The following is a 21649-nucleotide window of genomic DNA, read 5'->3' on the forward strand; positions in this document are numbered from 1 at the left end:
AAGATGAGTTTTTACTATAAGTTTAGACCTAATGCATGACTGTATATTATTTACCTTGAAGATAGCGATAACGAAATAAAAGTTGCTATGTGCATTCAGGACACATTTCAGGTTTGAACCATTGCTCAACCGGAAGCATCTCTGCTGTTAAAAGGAACATACTACCAAAATTGAATTGTCTATTTCAAATTATCCCAAATCATATAGACCAAAAGACCTTAAATAAGTGGCAGAAAGCAATAAATGACTTCATACGGAAAGAAATCAAGGATAAGACTCAAAGTATTACAGGATGATAGAAAATGAAGAGGACTGGCAGTACCGAACATCAAATTGTATCACCAAATGGTGGCACTAGTTTGGATAATAGATTGGATTATAAATCTAAGTAGTAAACACTTTAAACTGGAGACAGTGAACACTAAAGAAGGCATCCACAATTATTTATGGCTTAAGAAATCACTGAAATCTATTCAAAAAGTATGGACGGAACCCACATACTAAGAGATGGACTACTTAAAACATGGTTTCAATGCAGAAAAAGACTGAGTCCACTGATCTCCCATTGATGTCACTAATAAATGCCCATTATGTTGCTGCTGTTAGAAATAGAATTGATCAGCTCAGCTATGAATCAATGACTGATAAGAAAGGAAATAAAAAACTTGGCAAGAAATTCAAGCTCAAGGCAAAAATATTTCATGGCTAATGTATCTCCAAACAGTCTCAAGGTTCAAAGAACAAATTCTTAAAGAAGGCTGTAGGCTAAGAGAAAAATCAGAATTTAAATTATTAGTATCTGGAGAGTTGAAGCATCTTTTAGGGAAAATTTACAAAATTTTATTGTAACACCACACAGAAACAGAACAAGTTAAAACCTGTATGATAAAATGGATGAAAATCTTTGGAGAAACTCTTCCGATGAACCTAAGGGAAGATCTATGGACTAAGGATATGGGCAGCCCAATCCTAACCCCCCAGGCAGTGCTGTCCCTTGTGCACCGGTGTAAATGGGGCGGCACTGCATGGCACCCTATAGACTTTTGCAGGATAGTCCTGCTGGCGCCCGAGCGTGGCAAGGTGAGATGCAGCGGCCCCTGGGAGGTCCCGCCCACCATTCCCATGACAACCCTGCTCACACCAGCCAATGACCACACCCTCCCCTGACATTCAGGCGAGGGGCAACCAGCGGTACAGCCAATGGGGAGGGCCAGACTGGTGGCTGCAGCTCGGTGCGCTGTCAAATACCCGCCACCGCTCCCACCACCAAAAGAAAAAGGTTCCCCCCCTGAAAAGTAGGGCCAGATAGTAGGGAGCTGATCTCTGTTGCCTGGAGGTCCCGCCCACCATTCCCCTGAGAACCCTGCTCACACCAGCCAATGGCCACACCCTCCCCTGACATTCAGGCGAGGGGCAACCAGCAGCACAGTCAATGGGAAGGGCCAGACTGGTGGCTGCAGCTCGGTGCGCCTTCAAATACCCGCCACCGCTCCCACCACCAAAAGAAAAAGGTCCCCCCCCCTGAAAAGTAGGGCCAGATAGTAGGGAGCTGATCTCTGTTGCCTGGAGATCAGTTGTAATTCTGGGAGATCTCCAGCTACCACCTGGAGACTGGCAACCCTAAGTAGTCCCCAGGTTCCAGAGAAGCAGGTGGTGGGGAGACGGGGCCATCAATGAGTGACAGGAACACCCATTGGGAACCACGTGGGAGGCTGGGAGGCTGTTTGGAAATGAGGGGAATGAAAAGCGTGCTCAGACTTGCTGCTGCGCAACTTGAACACATCACTGCATCTCTACAAAGTGAGAACGGGGGCCAGACCTTGACAGCCATGTCCCAGTACTGGGGAGATGCCCCCCGAGTGAACTGACAGACCCTCCCCACACCAAGTCAATCACTGCTTCTGCAAACACATCCTCCACCCCCTGGCAGCGGCTTTGCACCTGCAGCGACCATCTTCCTGGCTTATCAGATGCCAGCAGCTCAGCCTATCAGAGAATGAAAGTCCTCAGTGCCTCCCCCCCCCCCACAGACATTCATGGGCCACAGTTCAATTCCCACCCCAAATTGAGGGGAAGAAGGGGGCAGGGAGGCTGGACAGGGTGCCGCTTGATACATTTGTGGGGATGTGTGAGTGGGCATGTGTGACAGGGTGTTGAGTGAGTGGCTAATGACAATGTCAGTCAGGCATGCAAACAGAAGTTTGTTGTTTTTCAACACATTTTTTTAAACTGGAAAAAGTGCCACCGTCCCTCGGTAGCCAACGCACTTTGAGCAGCCCCCATTCTGTGCTCCCAGGGGTGGGGCAGAGATGCTGACTGCCTTGAGATATCGCTTCCTGGGCTGGATCTGAATGACACTTGCAGAGGATTGGGGGGGCGTCGCTGAAGCAGACATGCTTGGTTGTCTCCCAGACAGTTGCGACGTGCCTGCAAGGGAAAGACACACATGTGCAACAAGTAACTCAGCCAAGCCAAAGCCCACACTCCATCTGAAAAAATGCACATAGTAGAGAGCAGCAGCGGGAGCTCCACAGGTGCAGCTGGCGACCAGCTGATGCAAGACCCTCTGGCGAGGAAGCGCTCTGCCTTGGGGTGATTCTACCTTAAAGGGAGAAAGTGAGCAGGTAGTTACAAACACCTGGTCAAGAGTAGTTTTCTGGGCATCTGCCGCTGGGGCAGGCAGGTGGTGCCGCCACTGTCCTCTCCCCTGCCAAGGCTAGCCAAGGTGAGTTCAGGTGATGGGGCAGCCAGCACAAATCAGCAAGCTGGGTTAGCAACCTCCCCATCTCCCTCTTACCTGTAAGTGCTTCCTCGTTCCTTACTGAGATGGAACTTCAGAGTCAGATAACCTGCAAGGAAACTTAAGTGGTTATTGTTAGCCAGACAGTCTGGACTTTGCCCTTCTTCCCTTGAGCGAGTGCAAAGTTCTTCCATGTTTCTTGCAAAGTCCCCGATGTGCACTCAGTGCCTGCCAGAGCTTTCAGCCATGTGCTAACTTACCTGAGGTCATGGGCAGCGCGGGCAGATGCTTTGTAGGGTGCGTCTGCAGGTGATTGTGCGCGAGGAGCGGGGCTCGTCCACTCCGGAAGTGCATGCAGATTGGCCCCCACGATAGTTCCCATCCTATGCTCCTTCAGGCCATGGGGGCAGGGCTGGGCGCTTGGAGAGGGGGGTGAGTTTTCCCCGTTCAATGGGCGCCTATGGGCTATGCCTTGTTTTTTCATGATGTAGCTCTTTTGCGCCGCTGTGGACGTTCCCACTTCTGGAAGGGCTTAGGGAGCAAACTAACTCCGACCCCGCCCTCTGCCCTGCCCCCTCCTGTGCTGGTGTGGGGCCCTGCGCTGCTTCTCTGCCTCCGTCCGCCTGCCTCTTGCTCCCACCGGTGGCAGCCCGCCAGTGTTAGCGCACCTTGTGCACCGGGAAACCCTACGCCCGCACAGGAGCCAGTTCCGCCGGTGCTAGCCTTAGTTTGGTCCCTATTCACTTTCCCCATCCCCCTTAGGATTGAGCTGTCAATTCACCAACTGTCAGTTACTAAGAGAGAACTGGTATAAAATGTTTTTAGATGGCATACTACTCCCAAAGACATTTCAAGAATCAGTAAAGATTATAGTGGACAGTGTTGGAAATGTCAATGCACAGCTGCAACATTTTACCATATGTGGTGGACATGTAAGAAAGCGCAAAAATATTAGATAAAGATATATGAAGAGATGCAGAAGATTTTCAAGCACAGGTTTGAGATAAATCCAAAAAGCATGCTATTAAACATGCTACCAAATAATGTTACAAAAGAGTAGGGAGACCTCTTTCATTACATGGTGACAGCAGCAAGAGTGCTATATGCAGCGGAATGGAAAACAGATATGTGCACTGATGTCTCTGAGTGGATAGATAAGATCTATGAATATGCATCAGAGGCCAAATTAACTGCTTATTTACATAATAGCTGAATTTTAGGAAAAATTGAAGGATTTCTTTGACTGTTTTAATTAAGGTAACTCAATACAAGATAAGATGATAAAACACAGTGAAATGATGAACTAAAATAGTTGATATTAAATTTTGGGTATAAGTAACTAAGGAGAGGAAAGGTGAGCTGTTACACAATTAAGTTGTTATATTTACCGATTGTACCTTTTTATTAGTTTAATTTAATTTCAAATGTTGTGCTTGTATAAGTTTTTATGCACTTTCTGTTACATCTTATCTTTTAAAATAAAATTTCTATATTAAAAAATAATGTAGTTAACTTAGTGTATTCAAAGTTTCTGTGGGCATACCTCCCGTTTTTTTAGAACAGCCTTTCTGCCTCAATTGCCAAATGGCAGGGGTTTTTTGTTAACTTTCAGAAACTGATTCAACAAGTGGCAACACCTGCCTTTCCAAGGAGGAGAGGCAATTCCACTTGCTTTTTAAAGTAGTTATTTTTAACATTCTAAAAGCACTATTCAAATATTGAATACAAGACAATAAAATCAGTGGTAAACTACAGTACATCATCTATGTTAGTTTCTCAGCTCACATTGTTCCTTTCCAAGGGCCACCAGTTTTCCCAACATGTGTCCTTTACATCACTTGTTCAGATAATACAATAATTGTAGCATTTGTCACATATTATACAAGATCACTTTTACTTTGGTTTATGCTAACTAACAGCAGCTCAGCCACTATCATCCACTCTATGCCTGGAGGAGTCCCCTTTCAGCTTTCCTTTTAAGAAATGTTCCCAGGGAGTATTACTTCACCGTTCATACTGACCTTTGCAAGATTTCAGCCCCAAACCCCAAATGTCAGCAATAATTGGACTTTGGTATCAGTCACAAATGTAATAAAACCTGTGACATTTGCAGCTTCAGTCTATAAGCCTATTTGGCTCCAAAGCATCTCACTACCAACAGATGCAGCGGCACACTCAGAGAACAGCAAGTTTTACCTAGCCTAGAGTAAAATAAACGACTTTTGGAGGGCACTTTTTATAGTATCTAACACAGTTTTCTGGCTCGATCTTTTCCAGTAACATCCAGAGCAAGGAACAGATCAATTTCTTATTGCATGCTAATCCCTTAAAACAGGATGGGTGTTCTGCCGTTTGAGAAGCTGGATGTGGGTAGCTTTTGTTTCATGCACTGTGGTTGTTGGGGTTTTCTGCTGTGTCTTAATATGGATTGTAAATTTTCCTCATCCCCAAACTGGGCCTTGCTCGTATTAAGCCTTCAAAAGGTCTTCATTGTATTTTTATACAACAATGCAAGTTATTGGGATGAGAGTGGAGTTTTTTATGCTCTTCAAAGCTTTCTCACTGAGTGTATACAAAAACTTCTTGATCTGCATCCAGAATGGTGGGGTATGAAAAGGAATGCAGTGAGTGTTCTGAGCCTTGGGAGTAACTGTTGTGCCAGGTTGTATACATTTTATATTTAAGAACAATACAAAACCCTGTTTATCAGTGGCGCTTACAAAGGAACTGATGAAACACAATCAGAGGTAACATGCTATTTACTATTTTTTACCAACTTTGTCTACATTGTGCACTTTACCCAGTATGGTGTAATGGTTAGAGTGTTGGACTATGATCCTGGGGACCAGGGTTCAAATCCACACTCTATCATTATGCATTCTGGAAGATCTTGGGACAGTCACTCTCTATTAGACATGGGCTTGAAACGAAATACAATGCAAATTTAGTCACGATATGGGTTGTTTCGTGTGTCACGAAGCAGCGTTTCATTGTGGTGTGGTTTTCACGAAATTCACAACTTTTTTGCCTGTTTTGTTCACTTCATGAACGTTTCATGATTGGGTGGGTGGAGGAAAGTCTGCTGAAGTCTCCCTGCGAGTTTGGCATCTCCAGGTATGAACGGGGCCATTGAAATGCCCCAGGTTCTGATGAATCACGAAACTAATGAATCGTTTCAGCAAACGTGTCAATTTCGTGAAGTTTCGTGATTCACGATTCCTGGATTGCAACGAAACACGAAACTCTCATTTTGGGCTTTTTCCGTTTCATGCCCCTGCTCTCTCTCTCTCTCTCTCTCTCTCTCTCTCTGTTTAATCTACTTCACAGGGTTGTTGTGAGGATTAAATGAGGAACAGAGAACCATTTACACTTCCCTGAATAAAAATGTGACAGCTGGGTGTGTTGAGGGAGCTGGCTGTAGTCATTGTCTTTTAATCAGTTTCTTGGGCATTCAGAGCAGTGATTTGTAGGGGAGGAGTTAACCAAAGAAAAAATGCTGTTGGAGAGGCAGGGCCTGAAACTTTTTGCTTTGATGGTCATCCTTCCGGGAATAAAATGGAGACACATTTTTGTTTGTTTGACAGTAACTTGACAGGTGTCTATCCATTCATAACTGAAAAGAATGTGGAAGGCTTATTTATTTATTACAATATGAATATCCTTTCTATCCCACCCTCTACAGTGGTTTGTACAGGGTAACTACACAAATGGCCTCAAGTTGGCTTACAGAATCCATTAAAATATGCCAGATTCTCAACATGTAGACAAATGTTTTAGCATCCTCTCTTTAGTACTTACAGTCTCCCTGCCATTGCTAGAGGACCATTGTTCCTCCTTCAGGGTGTGGCAACAGTGGATAAAATACCTTTTCTTCAAGAAATCTGCTGCCAAGGTGACACTCAGGAGCCAGATATCAGTCACTGCACCAGATGGGGCTTCTTCCTCTGAGCTGGCACAATACAGACCCTGCTAGTTCCTCTCCCCTCCCTCTGATGACCTCAGCAGTGGGAAGATGAAAGAAAAGGCATCTTTGGGCTTATAGGCATGGTCCTTCAGAGCAAAGTAAGAGTCAAGATTAAAAATAGTAAAGCATCTCTGACAGTTTGTCCCCCCTCCCTTTTATCCCTGCAGCTTCTTCGTATCTTGCTTGCCTAAAGTGGAAAATTCTGGAATGCTTAGAAGAAGCCTACACTGTAGCTGCTTTCACCCCAGTATTACTCTTCCTGGCAACTCTGACGCGAGGAGGAGCTATGATACAGGTTACTCCATGTGCCTCAGATTGTTAACTGTAGCAGCTTCCATGGTACAATAAGAAAGGGACTGTTTGGGAAACTAGCCTGGTACTGTGATTGGATTGTTAACAACAGCTACCTAAACTACTACTACAATCTTTAAGAAACACAACTTAACCTTTTATCATTTTAAGAGCATTTGAAAAATTTTCATGTAAGCATTTGAAATTGATCCTTGCATATGAAAACACAAGTCCTGCAAATCATGCATTTCTGCTGTTAAGAAAATGGTTCAGAAACAACCAATCAAGGTGTCCAGAAATTTGGCTTGTGTTAAAATAAGGTATCTTAATAACTGGTACTGATCAATCATTCATCTTGCGACATGGTCCATCATTCAGTGGACCAATGCAAAAGCATTTTTAACAATATTAATTTGTTAAACTAATGCTATGTGACAGAAGTTGGTGATGTTTATGAGAAAGAATCTCACACTGGAGAAGCTTGTCATTCTAAAGAGACAAAAGTAATTTTACTTGTATCCTCCCACTTCCTTTTTACTATTAAGTACATTTTTGACAGCTGGCTTCATGTTACACATTAACACTTTGTTTATTTGTGAATATCTTCAGTACACTATGCACCCCAAATAGGATGATTCTCCATATGGAAGCAAAGTTATCTTCCTCCTGGTACCACATTCTGTGTTGAAAATACAACATACTGGAACATTCTTAAATGGAGCATTAAATTATAGTGTTCCAGAATTCAAGACTTTTTATTAATCAAAAACACTGAGCAAATTATTTACTTAATTTATAAATTGTAAGTGGGTGGGTTGATGATTTAAAAATTTAAATGTCCAATCTACAGTACAAACAATGTTCTGGTATAACAAATTTTTACTAAACTTGAAGAATATTGTTATTCCTCCAATTTCTGTATATAGAGGTGGATCTGTCAATACTCTTCTGCCACATCTCCTTCCAGCAGAAATCATAGGATCCAACCCATGTATTACTGCCACTAAAAGGGCATTAAAGGATGAGATAAAGATTCCAAAACTGTAGGAAAAAGCATGTAATGTCTTGCAAAATAACAGCATTAGTTATCCACACACAGTACTGGTTCATTTAATGTGAATGAACATAAATGTTGAAACTCATATGACAGGGATTCAGGTGTGCAGGGGAGGAAGAGTGCAGAAATAGTGGGTAGGGAAGCAGATAATTCTAGGGCTATGATCTGAGATTTGCAATTTGGCTATGCTGGATCAAATTGGAGAATCTTGGATCTCGGGAGCCCAACTTTGCTTTGCTGAATTTATTTGGTTGCTGGTCATGGCAGCAGAGGTGGAGCAGCAGCAAGTGAGAGAGCAGTGACGCGAAGCTGCAGCAGGACAGCAGAGAGAGGCTGGTGGTGGTGACAGGAGGCAGCAGGCAGAGTGGATTCCCATCCACCTAGGCCTAAGCTCCAAAAGAGCTCTTCAAGCCACTGCCCAGCCACTGTTTAACCTTTACAGCTCCACTGAGCCTCCCCCTAATCTTGCTTCAGTTTGGGATTCTTTACTTTTACTTTGAGGTTCTCTGGTTGGACATTGGTTTCTCTCTTTTACTTAACTTCTGTTGGGCTTTGTTGGTTCAGCTTGCAAATGCAAGTGGGACTTGCATTTGAGACTGGCTTTTGACCAGGGGCTGCCTTTGCTTAAGGTTTTCTTTTTCCTGGAAAGCCTTGGAAATGTTTCATCCACAGGAAACAATGGCTGGGAGCAACTTGTTCAGGGTCCCATAGAAGTGGACCCTGGGGTTCAATCTTCCTGAAACTTGGGAGGTCTTTAGTGGACAGGAAGGAGTAGATTCCCTGCAAATTTGGTGTAGTTTTCTTGAAAAATGCATCCCAGCCCCCCTTCCCCCAGATAGTTTTCCCCATTGGGAATAATGGCTAGATAAATTCAGGATTATTTATCAGGATTAGGGAATCTGATCCAGCTTTCAGGGATACTGAATTTTTTTGTATCCTTGAAACCCAGATCTGGACAACCTGAAATTTTTTGGTGCATCCCTCTGCTGTTGTCCTCTGGGGCCTCTCCATCCCATGACTTTTCCTTTGTGTTAAATGTGTTGAACCCAATTATAGGCAATTATTCATAAAGTGTAAGTAGCATGTAAGAATGGAGCATATTTTTAGGAGCTGTGTAAACCACATCACTACTCTACTCCTTACTACCAGCATGGTAGTTAAGAAAACATTCCTGTTTTGTCTGTTGTTTAAACCACCAAAGTCTGTTGCCAGGTGCTCAAATATTACTTGGGAGTGTCCACTAAATCACCTCAACTGGTAGTGGTAATCCCCCAATTGATGCAATCAGCAGAGTCTCCTTTTCTTTGTGGATAGGTACAGCCATCATTTGCCATATCCCCAGCATTATTTAAGACTAGTAACAACGCCCGTTGTGTGAAAAAATACATGCTGTAGAAAACTGATTTGGTGGGCCCCCTCCCAGCAGCAAGCGGGCACTTAACAGTGGCCTGGAGGCCAGAGCGGGAGGGCACTGAGGGGAGGCGTGAATAGGAGAGCAAAGGCCATCGATTCAGTGGGCCCCCTCCTGGCGGCAAGCAGGTGCTTCACAGTGGCCTTGAGGCCAGAGTTGTCGGCAATGAGAGTGCATGAGGATAAAAAATGAGTCTTTGCCAATATGGCTTGCCTTTCATGTAGTAGGATATGTTTACTATACTTTTCTATTACTCAAAGGTCACTTTTCTATCACTCAAAACAGATACACAGATAATACCATAAATGTTTAAATTAACAACAATAATTGTCGAAGGCTTTCACGGCCGGAGAACGATGGTTGTTGGGGGTTTTCCGGGCTGTATTGCCGTGGTCTTGGCATTGTAGTTCCTGACGTTTCGCCAGCAGCTGTGGCTGGCATCTTCAGAGGTGTAGCACCAAAAGACAGAGACTCTCTGTCTTTTGGTGCTACACCTCTGAAGATGCCAGCCACAGCTGCTGGCGAAACGTCAGGAACTACAATGCCAAGACCACGGCAATACAGCCCGGAAAACCCCCAACAACCATAACAACAATAATTTTTTAAAAATCAGCACAATAGCAGGTCAGTTTCCAAAAGCTCTTTTAGATGATTCAGCCTTGCATTTTCCTCTAAAGATCACTAGAGATTATACTTCTAGCCCTTCTCTAGGAAAACTACTCCTGTGGACTTTGGCTGCCATTGAAAAAATACCTAAGTATGAGCTGAAGCTGTACTAACTTTCCCTGGTGAAGCAACTTCTGTTGAAAAGAGTGCAGCACTCATGAGAGTTTATACTAGGAGAGATAGTACAGTCCCTGGCCATAATACCTGTAAAGGTTAAAGACAACACTCTGAATTGGTTGGAAACAAACCAGCAACCAATGCAAATGTTTCAGAATCTTAGTAAGATGAGCAAATTTGCCCGCTGTAATCAGCAACTAAGCAACTGCATTCTCCTTCTGAGGCGAAGGACATCTTGGGTGATTCCCACCATCCAGTCGGGGAGGCAGAATGTTGAATCTTTCTTCCTCTTCCTTTGGTATGTGGGACCACCCTCTCACTCCTCAGTTCTTTTCCTTCCTCAGAGGAGAGCAGTACTCTGTAGGTTAGCTCTGCTACCTTTGATCTACTCTCTACTAATTTTTCACATCTCATCTCTTTCTTCCTTCACTTCTACCCTATATTCTCTTCCATTTCTTTCTCTTTTTCTGTCCTGGCCTTTGGAGAGGAGCTTCCTCTCCTTCTCAAAAGAGATCAGATGGCAGCAAAGGAGTCATCGGCCTCCAAGGATTCGTTTATGGAAAGGGCTGAGGGCTGCCTCCCAGGAGCCATCCTTCCAGCGGCAGGAGCATGCCTGGCCAGCTCCGACTTGCCTTGTAGGCTTGCTCGTTCCCCCAGTGAAGGAGTGCCATTGGAAGATAAACATCCCACTAAAAATGGCCCCGACTGTTGATGAAGGAGCTGGAGAGAGCTGCGCGTTGCCACAAGCAGACGGGAACCGGCGCAGCTACGCGGGGCCCAGCTTCGGTGGGAACAGCCGCAGATGGTGATTTCCCACGAAATCGTGATGACGCGATTGCCAATCTCCTGGCAGGAGAAACGCGGCAAAAAACAACAACCATGGTGCAGGGCCCCAGCGAAGGCACTCTGGAAGATCAAGTAAGTGCTTCCTCTTCCATCTTGTCCCCAGAAATTTTGGCGACGATTAGGAAGTCCTGTCAATCAGAAGAGACTGGGCCCTCTACTCCTTCTGCTATCTCCTTACCTGGAGCCTCTCAGGCAAGTTACCACCAGGGGGGCTCCTGGCCCACCTTGGCGGCTAGGAAACAATCCCAGAGTAAAATTCCTAATAAAGCACCTAGATGGTTGGACGAGGAGCAGTCACCCAGCGAGGAATCAGAGGAGGGGGAGTTTCTGTCAGAGGAAGAACAGGATCTAGACTCTGCCATTCCTGTACAATCCAGTAGGCTCTTCCAAGTAGAGGACTATCAGTATTTACTGGCAAAGACTCTTTCAGCTCTGGACCTGAAAGAGACTGAAACTGGGGAGGAGGAGAAGGCCAAGCCAGAGGGACCTAAGTCTAGGCCCAAAGGGAACAGGGAATTTTTTCCCAGGTCAGAGAACAGGGCTAGGGTGTTCCCGTTCCCTGAATATTTTAAGTGCCAGCTGAAGGCAGAATGATCAATGCCGGCGGCATGCAAACAAGTGCCTAACGCTATTAAGAAACTGTATGTATTGCCTAATTTTTCTAATGAGGTTCCCATCATTGATGCAACGGTAGCAGCTCTACAGTCCCAGGTCCTGCTCTCAGAGGACAGGCAAGGCTCTCAGAGGACGAGGTGGCCTGGACAAGAAGGGCGAGGCAGTCCTAAAACGAGCCCATGAGGCAATGGCTGTTTCCATCAAGGCCTCTGCAGTAGCATCCATTGTATCATGAGTGTCTGTGGTTTGGGTTAGGAGGCTGCTACAACTGCTTCCTGAGAACAACAAAAGGCTTCTAGAGGGAACCAACAGAATACTTAAGGCCTGTTCCTTTACGTCTAGTTGTGGACATACTCAGACATTCATTGTCTCTCCTAATGGACCTTTCCAAACTTATGGGCCTTCTGGTGGCAAATACTGGGAACGTTTTCACACCAGATCTCTGCAGTTGCTGTTAAGACCTTTTCAGCTTCAAATCTCTCAGAAGGTGAACGTCAAAGTGCAAGTCCCTCGGACAGTCAAGGAGAGCCTAAGATGGTGGACCATCAACTCCAATCTTCGTCAAGGCAAGAGCTTCCTTTCTCCTCACTTCATTCAGATATTCACGAATGCCAGCCTGAGGGACTGGGGACCAACACTAGAGGGCAACCCTGCCCAAGGGGAATGGTCCGAACGGGAGAGGAAACTCCCTATCAACGTTCTAGAGATGTGATCTGTCTTCCTAGGCCTGAAGCACTTCAGCAGTCAGATTGTGCACAATCATATTTTGATTCGCACGGACAATATGGTAACTTCTATGGTAAATGTACTGGCTAAGTGCTGTAATAAAGTAATCCGAATCTATAAACAAACAAGGGGGAACCAGGTCCTCTCGACTGCAGCGAGAAGCCGACAAAATCATCCGTTGGGCAGAAAGCAATCTCACATCAATTCAGGTGGAACACGTCATGGGAATTCACAACATTCATGCAGATTGGTTGAGCAGGGAGTTCCTTCACCCCGGGGGAATGGTCCCTCAAGTAGGAGGTGTTCCTACTAGTGTCAACGCATTTCAGGACTCCGAAAGTGGATCTCTTCACATTGCATCAGAACAGTCAAGTTCTGAGGTTCTACTCTAGGTTCTTCCATCCTTGAGCAGAGGGCACGGATGCGCTCTCAATGGCCGAGGGTTCTCCTGTACACCTTCCCTCCTTTACCGACGATCCCCAAGTTTCTGTGAAGAATAAGAGAGAAGAGAGTGAACATAATTGTGATCATGCCATGGTGGCCAAGAGGACCATGGTTTTCTACTCTTCAGCTTATGTTGGTGGCACCTCCTCTCAGGCTTCTGGTACAGCCAGACCTCCTGCAACAGGACCTCATATGGCATGCCCATCCAGAGTGGTGGTCTCTGACCAGATGGAAATTGAACGGAGCTATCTCCAATGCGAAGGCTACCTTCCAGATATCATAAATACCCTATTAGCTTCTAGAAAGAAGTCTGCCATCAGAATCTACAATTCTGCTTGGAAGGCCTTCAATAGGTGGTGCAGACGCAAGAAATTAACCTCGCTTGAACCATCCCCGAATTCCGTCCTGGGGTTTTTGCAGGAGGGCCTGGATAGAGGACTGCGACCGGCAACGTTGAAGAAGCAGATCGCAGCCATTGGTATAGTCATACCCAATGTGGACGGCATACCTCTCGCCTCTCATGTGCAGAGATTCCTCAGAGGGGCTACCTTGCCTAATCCCCCTATAGTGCACCAATTTCCGACGTGGCGCCTGAAGGTGGTACTCTCAGCATTAACGAAACCACCCTTCGAGCCCATTAAAGACATCTCTATATGATGACTGAAGCTTAAAACCATCTTCTTTGTGGTGATAACATCAGCGCGGCGGTTATCAGAGAAGAGTGCCTTGTCTATTTGACCAGACTCGTGTATTTTTCACAAGGACAAGGTAGTCTTGAGAACGGATCTTATGTTCTTGCCCAAGGCGTATTCTAATTTCCATAGATCTCAAGAGATCAACCTTCCATCCTTTGCCCAGCTCCTAAACATCCTAAGGAGTGCGAATGGCACAATCTTGATGGTCGGCGGACCCTCAAGACGTACATAATCAGGATGGATGCGATACATCAAACGGACTATCTATCAACATTTCTTGACCCAAATTGGGTCACTGCATGTCTTCTTCAGCTGTTGCTTACAACATTGAGTCGTGTATTCGAGAGGCATACAGGGCTCTTAAACTAGAAGTACCTTCTGGAATTATGGCACATTCCATGAGGAGTGTGGCTACAAATGCAGCTCTCAGAAGAAATGCCTTGATTGAGGACATCTGTAAGGCAACCACCTGGTCTTCGACGTCCACTCTTATCAAGCACTATCATTTGCATATGTATGCATCGGCGGATGCAGCCTTTGGACGGAGAGTGCTTCAACATGTAGGAGACGAAGATACAATCTTACCCAGACGATAGAGGACTGCTTTGGGAGCACCCAAGATGTCCTCCGCCTCAGAGGGTGAACGGACCTTTGGACACTTACCATGAAGGGTCCTTCTCCTCTAAGGACAGGAAGACATCTTGCCCTCCCACGGTCTTCGTCTGTCTTCAAGGTTGATCTACGGAATTTCAGGCCTTCCTACTACATCCTTCCTACACTCACTCTCTAACTAGCCCATTCTGTTTTAAACGTTTGTTAGTTGCGGTTTTGCACGCTGTTTTTATCTTTTCTCTTAGGAATACAGAATAGTTATAGTTAGTTTCATATAAAGGAACTGGAACTGCTGAGGGGATTAACCCGAACTGAGGAGTGAGAAGGTGGTCCCACATACCAAAGGAAGAGGAAGATTCAACTTCCTGCTTTCCCAATTGGATGGTGGGAATCACCCAAGATGTCCTCCTGTCCTCAGAGGAGAAGGACCCTCCATGGTAAGTGTTCAAAGGTCCGTTCTGTACTAATTTGTGCTTCAGAATTGTCTTCAAAAGTAAACTCATGTAGAACTAATTACAGTTATCTAGTCTTGAAGTTACAGTAGCATGCATCAGCATAGCAAGATTCACTATATCCAGGAAGGTACTTAATTTTTGAGCTCCATGTAACTAAAGGGAAAGCATCCCTTGAAAACAGCACCAACCTCCTTCTCTCCCTCCCACCCTGCCCCCAAGGCTAGGTCCAAAAATATCCCCACACTCAACTGAATCCACCCAAACCATAGCTAAACCACCCAGAGGTGGTAAATTTACTCCTCTTAGAACATTGAGCTTTCCAACCAGCATCACCACCACTTGGCTGGATTCAGCTTCAATTTGTCCTCCATTAGCCAGACTGCGGCCTCCAAGCAGTGCTCTAGAGGTAAGACAGCTGTGCCTGGTACCTTAGTCAGAAAAGGAGACACTTGGGGATCATCTGCACACTGACAACATCCAACCCCAAACTCTGTCGAATTCTGTTGAGTAGCTTTACATGGGTATTAAATAACAAAGGAGAGAGGACAGACCTGGGGCAACCCACATATCATATCTTAGGGGACTCATTCCACGTCTCCCCTGAGCAGCTTGTGCATTCTGTCACAAGAGGAAAGGTTTCAATTATTCTTCTAAAGCCCACCTAATGCTCCATATGATATAAAAAGATTGTATGATCAAACACCACCAGCAGATCTAACAAAACCAGCGGTGCAGCAGTGCTTCTGTCGATCTTCATATATAGACAGTCTACTAGGACCACCAGTACCATATCTGTTCCAAAACCAGGACTGTATCCAGATTATGGCAATTTCAGGCAGAGTAAATGCTGGTAAGTTAGGTGGACAATAAACCAGCATGATCTCCACCCTCTCACACCACAAGGTTCCTATTGTCAATGCCAGCTCCTGTTTGCCGTGGGAACCTACAGAAGGAGAAGGATTCTTGGAAGACTAGCACACTTCACTTCTTTGTCCTCATGTTCTAGGTTGGTTAAGTAAATTAGGGAAAGAAATGTCAGGTTCCTCCTGCTAGATTTTACTCAGGTCAACCCTTCCAGATTATAGATGGCTGAGATCTTGCTGCTTATTAGGTTTTCCACATCATCAGGGGTAGTAGGAGAAGAAAAGAAATCAAGTAGTGTTCAGCCAATAGTTTAGAAGCCTTTTTTCACTTAAGAGTTTTGCCATCCTGTATATCACATCAAGGTTTCGCTTGGAATAAAGTAACCTGGTAAACAAATGCAAAAAAAAAAAAGTTAATCGTTTTTCAAGTGTTGAAAATAATACAAAAGACATAGCTGATGTTTAATTAACAGTTTTTGTCCCATTGGAAAGTTTTATGTAGGTTGGGCAGAAGCAGTGGCTGACATCTTGAGAGTTGTCAATGCATGAGGTCAAATCCAGCCTTTGATAGCTGAGCAAGAGAATGCTGTCAAATAGCTATATATGCCTTGCACAACTTCATATGGCATTATATGAGCTGACAGCAGCATGTTTTTGGGATTGTGGGGTTAGGGGTTCACAAGATTGAGCAGGGGTATAAAGCAAACTGAAATACTGTGCTACACAAATAAATGTCATGCACTTGCATTCTCTAATGTTTTGTTCATTTTGCATAATATTTTCTAGTGAAAATTAACTAGACAAACTTTTACGCAGTTGATAGAGTAGATTATCTGGTATATATAGAACCAAATACAGACAAATTTGTAGACCATAATAATGTCAGCTTCAAACAGCTGAACTTCATACAGCGGTGCCTGTTTATATTGACATTGACTGAAAATATGGCAAATGGTCTCTTTGGCTGAATCTCTTGTCACTGTGCTGTCAGCACAAAGATACAGAAACATCAGTTGGTTAAAATGGTTAAAGCAACTAAGAGAAGCATCTGGGAGACAGACCTTTCCTGTGGAAGCATGCCAAAAAAGGCATTCTGTTTCCTTTTACTATAGTGAGCAATGCTGAAACAACGAACCCTTCCTCCCCCCACTTGAATTCAGACAGGCACCTACACAGACAAAGAGAGGAAACAAATAAGAATTTTCTAAGCCCATGAGTTATCCACAAAGTAGATGATACAGAGGCTTGAATCGATTGTTCTAATTATGGTACTATCTATATAAATATTATGCCAAGTCACATTTGTCACAATTAGAGATTTTTAGTTTAAAGGAATTACTTTTAAATCAACTTTCTCCCACTCTGCTGATAAATATGCATTGGGAATATCACATGACATTTTAAGATTTTTCTGATTCATATTCTTAAGTCACAAAATACTGCATTTGACAAAAGGGTCCAGAATTAGGGTAACTTTTATTGTTTTTAATTATGCCTGAATGAGTTAGGCCATTTATATAAAAAAACTGTTTATGCTGCCATTCATTTTAATATATCATTTAGCATAAAATTTACAGAATATGACGTAAATGTAAACTACCTGTTAAGCTTATCTATCCCTGCAGATCTGTAAGTTATGATGTAGAAAGAATATTTGAACCAATATCACTGAGTTAAGCAAAGAAGAATGTTGTATCTTTCTTTTTCAAATGTGTGGTGTGTAAATGGGCAAGCAGGGTTCAAGGTACCTGCGCTTATAATAAAGGGAATTGTTCCCCCATACCAATAATGAAATGTGAAACAAAAAATAAACATGCCACCTTCAGGCGGTGCAGGGTTCTCTACGTATTCAGGTATGCAGAAAAAATATAACTGTCCAAAAGAGAGGGAGGCACCCTCCTCCATAATGGCATGATGAGGATTAAATATGCTGCAGGAGTATGAAATGTTGAAAGCAGCTGAGAGTCGTTGAGAGAGAGAGAGAGAGAGAGAGAGAGAGAAAGAGAGAGAGAGAGAGAGAGAGAGATTAGCCTGGTCAGGGCCCTAAAAGGTTATAGAATATGGAGGGGAAGGGTATGGGTATGTATTTTCTGAATAGTTTATTCTTCCCCCAACACTGCTGGTGATTCCACATAGGCCGTCATGTTTTTCCTTCTAATACAGTGATAAACATGTGGCTCTTTGGCATTCCACCTCTGACTCCCCATGGCACCTGCCCCATGTTTCAAGAAGGTGGGAAATTTCTTTAGAAATTGGGATGATTTCATTGTTATTAGCCCGTGCTGCAACTAACAATTTTATTTTTAAAATACCACACAACTTCCCCATCTTGTTTAGATCAAAGTGGTGGAGATTAGGGTTTTGTATATAAGGTTGCTTCAACATACACAACTGAATGACATAGTGGAATGAGACATACTGCTGCTTTAATGCTAGCCCATAAAACAAATGTTGCAAGTAGAACACTGCATGCAGAGAGGCTCTAATCATTCATTTTTCTGCAGAACTAGAGGAAAATGTGAGGGAAACTTTTAACATAGAGATGCATTTCTCTATGTGTAATAAGAGTTCTGGAAAACTCTGAAGTTTGCTCACTCTTTTGTGCCATAACTCTGACTTGAAAGCCCTTCTTCTCACCCATGATACACAAAGGCGGGGTAAAGTTTAACAGTAGGGGGAGAGACAACCACACATACTCTGGTAACTTAAAGGGTTATGTTAAAGTTACATATATTTGTGTGTATGTGTCTTTGGGATGATGCATGGACACACAGTAGTCATATGGCCCTTTTGGTAATTGCGAATTGCAATTGTGGCTCTCCATAATGCATGGAGTGACTACCACTGTTTTAATAGCAAACTTCCTGGTGGAATTCTTGTCACAAAGGCATAGCATCTTTCCGTCAAGGCTGGGGTTTCAGCTTGGGCATGCAGAGAAATATTAATTTGTAAATATTAAAAAAGGAGACTCACGCCTTCCTCCTCCTCCCCAAGAAACAGTGCCTGAAGATTGTGTGTTCATTTTTCTTTTATGTTAGCAGTTAAGATCCAGCCAAAAGAGGAAAAAATTAGCTTGCTTAAGCTCCTAAGAGTTTAGCATCTTGGTGGTGAGATTTGTATTTCCTAATTATTTACATCCCCCCTCAGCATACTGTAATTACTTGCAGGCCCCCAGTTTCTTAACCCCCAATATATATTTGAGCCACTTTTAGGCATTCTTGCAGATCCATTTGAGTTGATGGAACACAGTATTCCTTTTTATCCTGCAAACTGAACTTTAATTAAAACGAAGTAGGCTTGATCAATTGATACCCAAGGTTTGAAAAGTGCACTGCTGATCATAAATCCTAGTGAGCAGCTGCTTGTGAAAAAAGTCAGTTAAATTCAAACTCCATTTTGTCTGTTTTCCTTGTGGTTTCTGCCTCCATCTGTACAGATGGAGAATGTTTTTAACATGAGGAGCTTTTATTGATCCTCTAAATATTTGCAGGTGTAAAGGTTCCTGTGTACATATGGAGCTCCCTTACCCACAGGACTCTTTCATTTTGATGCAGGGAGCAATGGCAATGTGGATGCTCCTGAGTTACTTCCTCCATTGAAGTGAATGGGGAGACCTTTATATGCAGGAGCTCCAGAAGCATGCTAGAACATAAATCAGTATTAATTGTTAAAAAAAAATCAAGATAATTCAGAAATTGGGCCTACAGTAATTGGGTATGTCCTTTATTATTCTGGTTTATTTTATTTTTGTAGACAGGAATAGTACTACATTATTATCCTATACATACCTACCTACTTGTATAAGAAATAAATAGATTTTCTGTCACTAACCCTGCTGAATACATAGACCTGGGCTCTTCCACTCCATTCTCCATTCTCTTATAGCTTTGACAATGTTGAAATGCTCCTGTGCATGCCACTCACCTGCACAGAGAGCTGATAGCATGGGGTATAGTCTGGCTACATTCTAGCTATTGCAGCAAGAAAAATGATCACAACTTGCTTCCATACTCAGACAAAGATCTAGTGATCGCAAAAAAGTTGTGGCTAATACATATAAACTGATGAAAAATTGGTTATAACTTTTTGTACACTAGGTTACAATGTGTATAAATACTTGTACCGCGATACGAAGCAGACCGAAATCTTTCATATAAGGTGTTTTTGCAAGCTGTTATATGACATTCCACATTATAATTGTATGCACAAAGTTCAACAGTATAATTATGTGCATATGTCCATGCTCATGTTTATGACCTTTAGCTAAACTCAAAAAACAAATATATTGGGGGATCCTCTCTCAAGAGGCTATTAAAGGCTAAGACTAAACCCAACCAATAGTATATATAATAGTGTATATTTTTTTTCTTTTAGAAAGGATCCTTAATACTATAATACAACATTATTAACTTCAATTGTCAAAGGTTTATTTATTTGTGTATTTCTTTCTACCCAAAGATCTCCAGCAGCTTATAATAGGTTAAACAGTTTCATTATAAAATCAGTATAAAATTAATGAAATCCATCTCCAAAAGAACAAGTGAATGAGCAATATAATGAGCATTATCCCAATTTCAATTAATCTTGAAGGCCTTCCATAGAAGAACGGTCTTTAGTTTATTCTGGAATGCTTATAGGCGTCAGGAAGTAGGAGTTTCATGGGGGGAGCGGTGGTGGTAAAAACTTCCTATCGGTCTGTGCCAGCCAGACCAGTTACAGCTGGTTCCTGCAGAAATGCACTGTGCATGAACTATGGTGTCTAGGCAGGCTGATATAGCTGGTGGCAGCCTTTCAGATACTCTCAATCTGAGCCATTTAGGGCTTTTAACGTAAAACATGGTACCTTGAGCTGAACCTGGAAACAAATTGGAAACTAGCACAATTGGATTAGCTGTATGTGCCAGCAAGGACCTTTTCAGATACATTTTGCACCGACTTAAGTTTCCAAATGTAAATTCTTCAAACTTAAATTCTTTCCCACACTGATCTGTATGTGTGCCCCATTCAGGCAACTCCAAAGTTCAGGGAAGTGTGCATTATATAGGTACTCCTGATTAGTATGTTAGGTGAAAACTTTTCAGGTTAACAACAAGATATCTTTTCATTTGTCTGCTGTGATATCATCTGTTTCTATTTGTTGCCTTTCTAGAGTTCAGACTGGAGCAATTCTTTAAGGTTCTGATCATTTGTCTCCAGTACAAAACGATAAGGATAAAACATATTGGATGGACAGTTGACCAACATCTTACTAGTTGTCAATATGTTTGTACACCCCTGCTCATAAAATATACTGTAGAGCTCGAAAAAGTACAAAAAAAGGTGATAAAAATGATGAAGGGGTTGGAACACCTTCCCTCAGACAAAAGGCTAAAAACAGTTAGGCTTGAAAGATTAGAACATAAGACTAAGGGAGGACATGGTAGAGATTTATACACGATGTGTAGAAAGCGCAGCAAAGAACTTTTTCTCCTCAGGGTCATTCAAAGAAATTGATTAGCCGTAGATTCAGAACACAGAAAAAGTAGTTTCCACTTTCCACACAATAAAATTATGGATTTTGCTGCCAGAAGATGTGATAATGGCTACTAGGTTAGATAGCTTTAAAAGAGGAGGACAAGGTCTGTTAGTGACTATTAGATAGGAAATTTCTGTGTTCCTAGCTAGTGTGCTACTAAATATCCTTTAGAGCTGGGGGAAGAAACAACAGATGAGGACTCTAGGCCAGTTTTCCTGGAGTATCTGATGGGCTACTATGGAAAACAAGATGTTGAACTAAAGGGACCTTTTTATGTTACAGAAAAGCTCCTCTTCTTACAGATATCTCTTGTCTCTGTGTCAATTTCACTGTTTACCTTAATGTATATTGCTCTGTTTTTCAACAACAGTAGAGCTGGTTGTTTCTGGGGTGTTTTTATTTATTTTGTGCTCTTACTGTATTAGACTAACAGTGCCAGAAACTAGCCAGATAATGATAGAACATATAACTTCACCACAGCAGCTGTCTCCCAAATCCATGCATTTGAACATTTTTTATTAAATAAAGCATTTTGTATTTTATATTGCCTCTGTTTTAAAGCCATATCCAGATCTAGTTGCACTTCTAAACCTGCTCCTTTCCTGAGAGCACAGCTCCATCCATATAGAACA

The 21649-nt window shown here is 43.0% G+C and overlaps 1 protein-coding gene across 1 annotated transcript in view; it reads left to right on the forward strand.

The window, feature by feature from the left end:
* The window catches only part of SKAP2 (src kinase associated phosphoprotein 2), a 198355-nt gene that overhangs the window by 137361 nt on the left and 39345 nt on the right, over nucleotides 1-21649 (forward strand). The window lies entirely within an intron of this gene.

The sequence above is a fragment of the Eublepharis macularius genome, chromosome 11 (assembly GCF_028583425.1).
Source record: "Eublepharis macularius isolate TG4126 chromosome 11, MPM_Emac_v1.0, whole genome shotgun sequence".
In the NCBI taxonomy this organism is placed as follows: domain Eukaryota; kingdom Metazoa; phylum Chordata; class Lepidosauria; order Squamata; family Eublepharidae; genus Eublepharis; species Eublepharis macularius.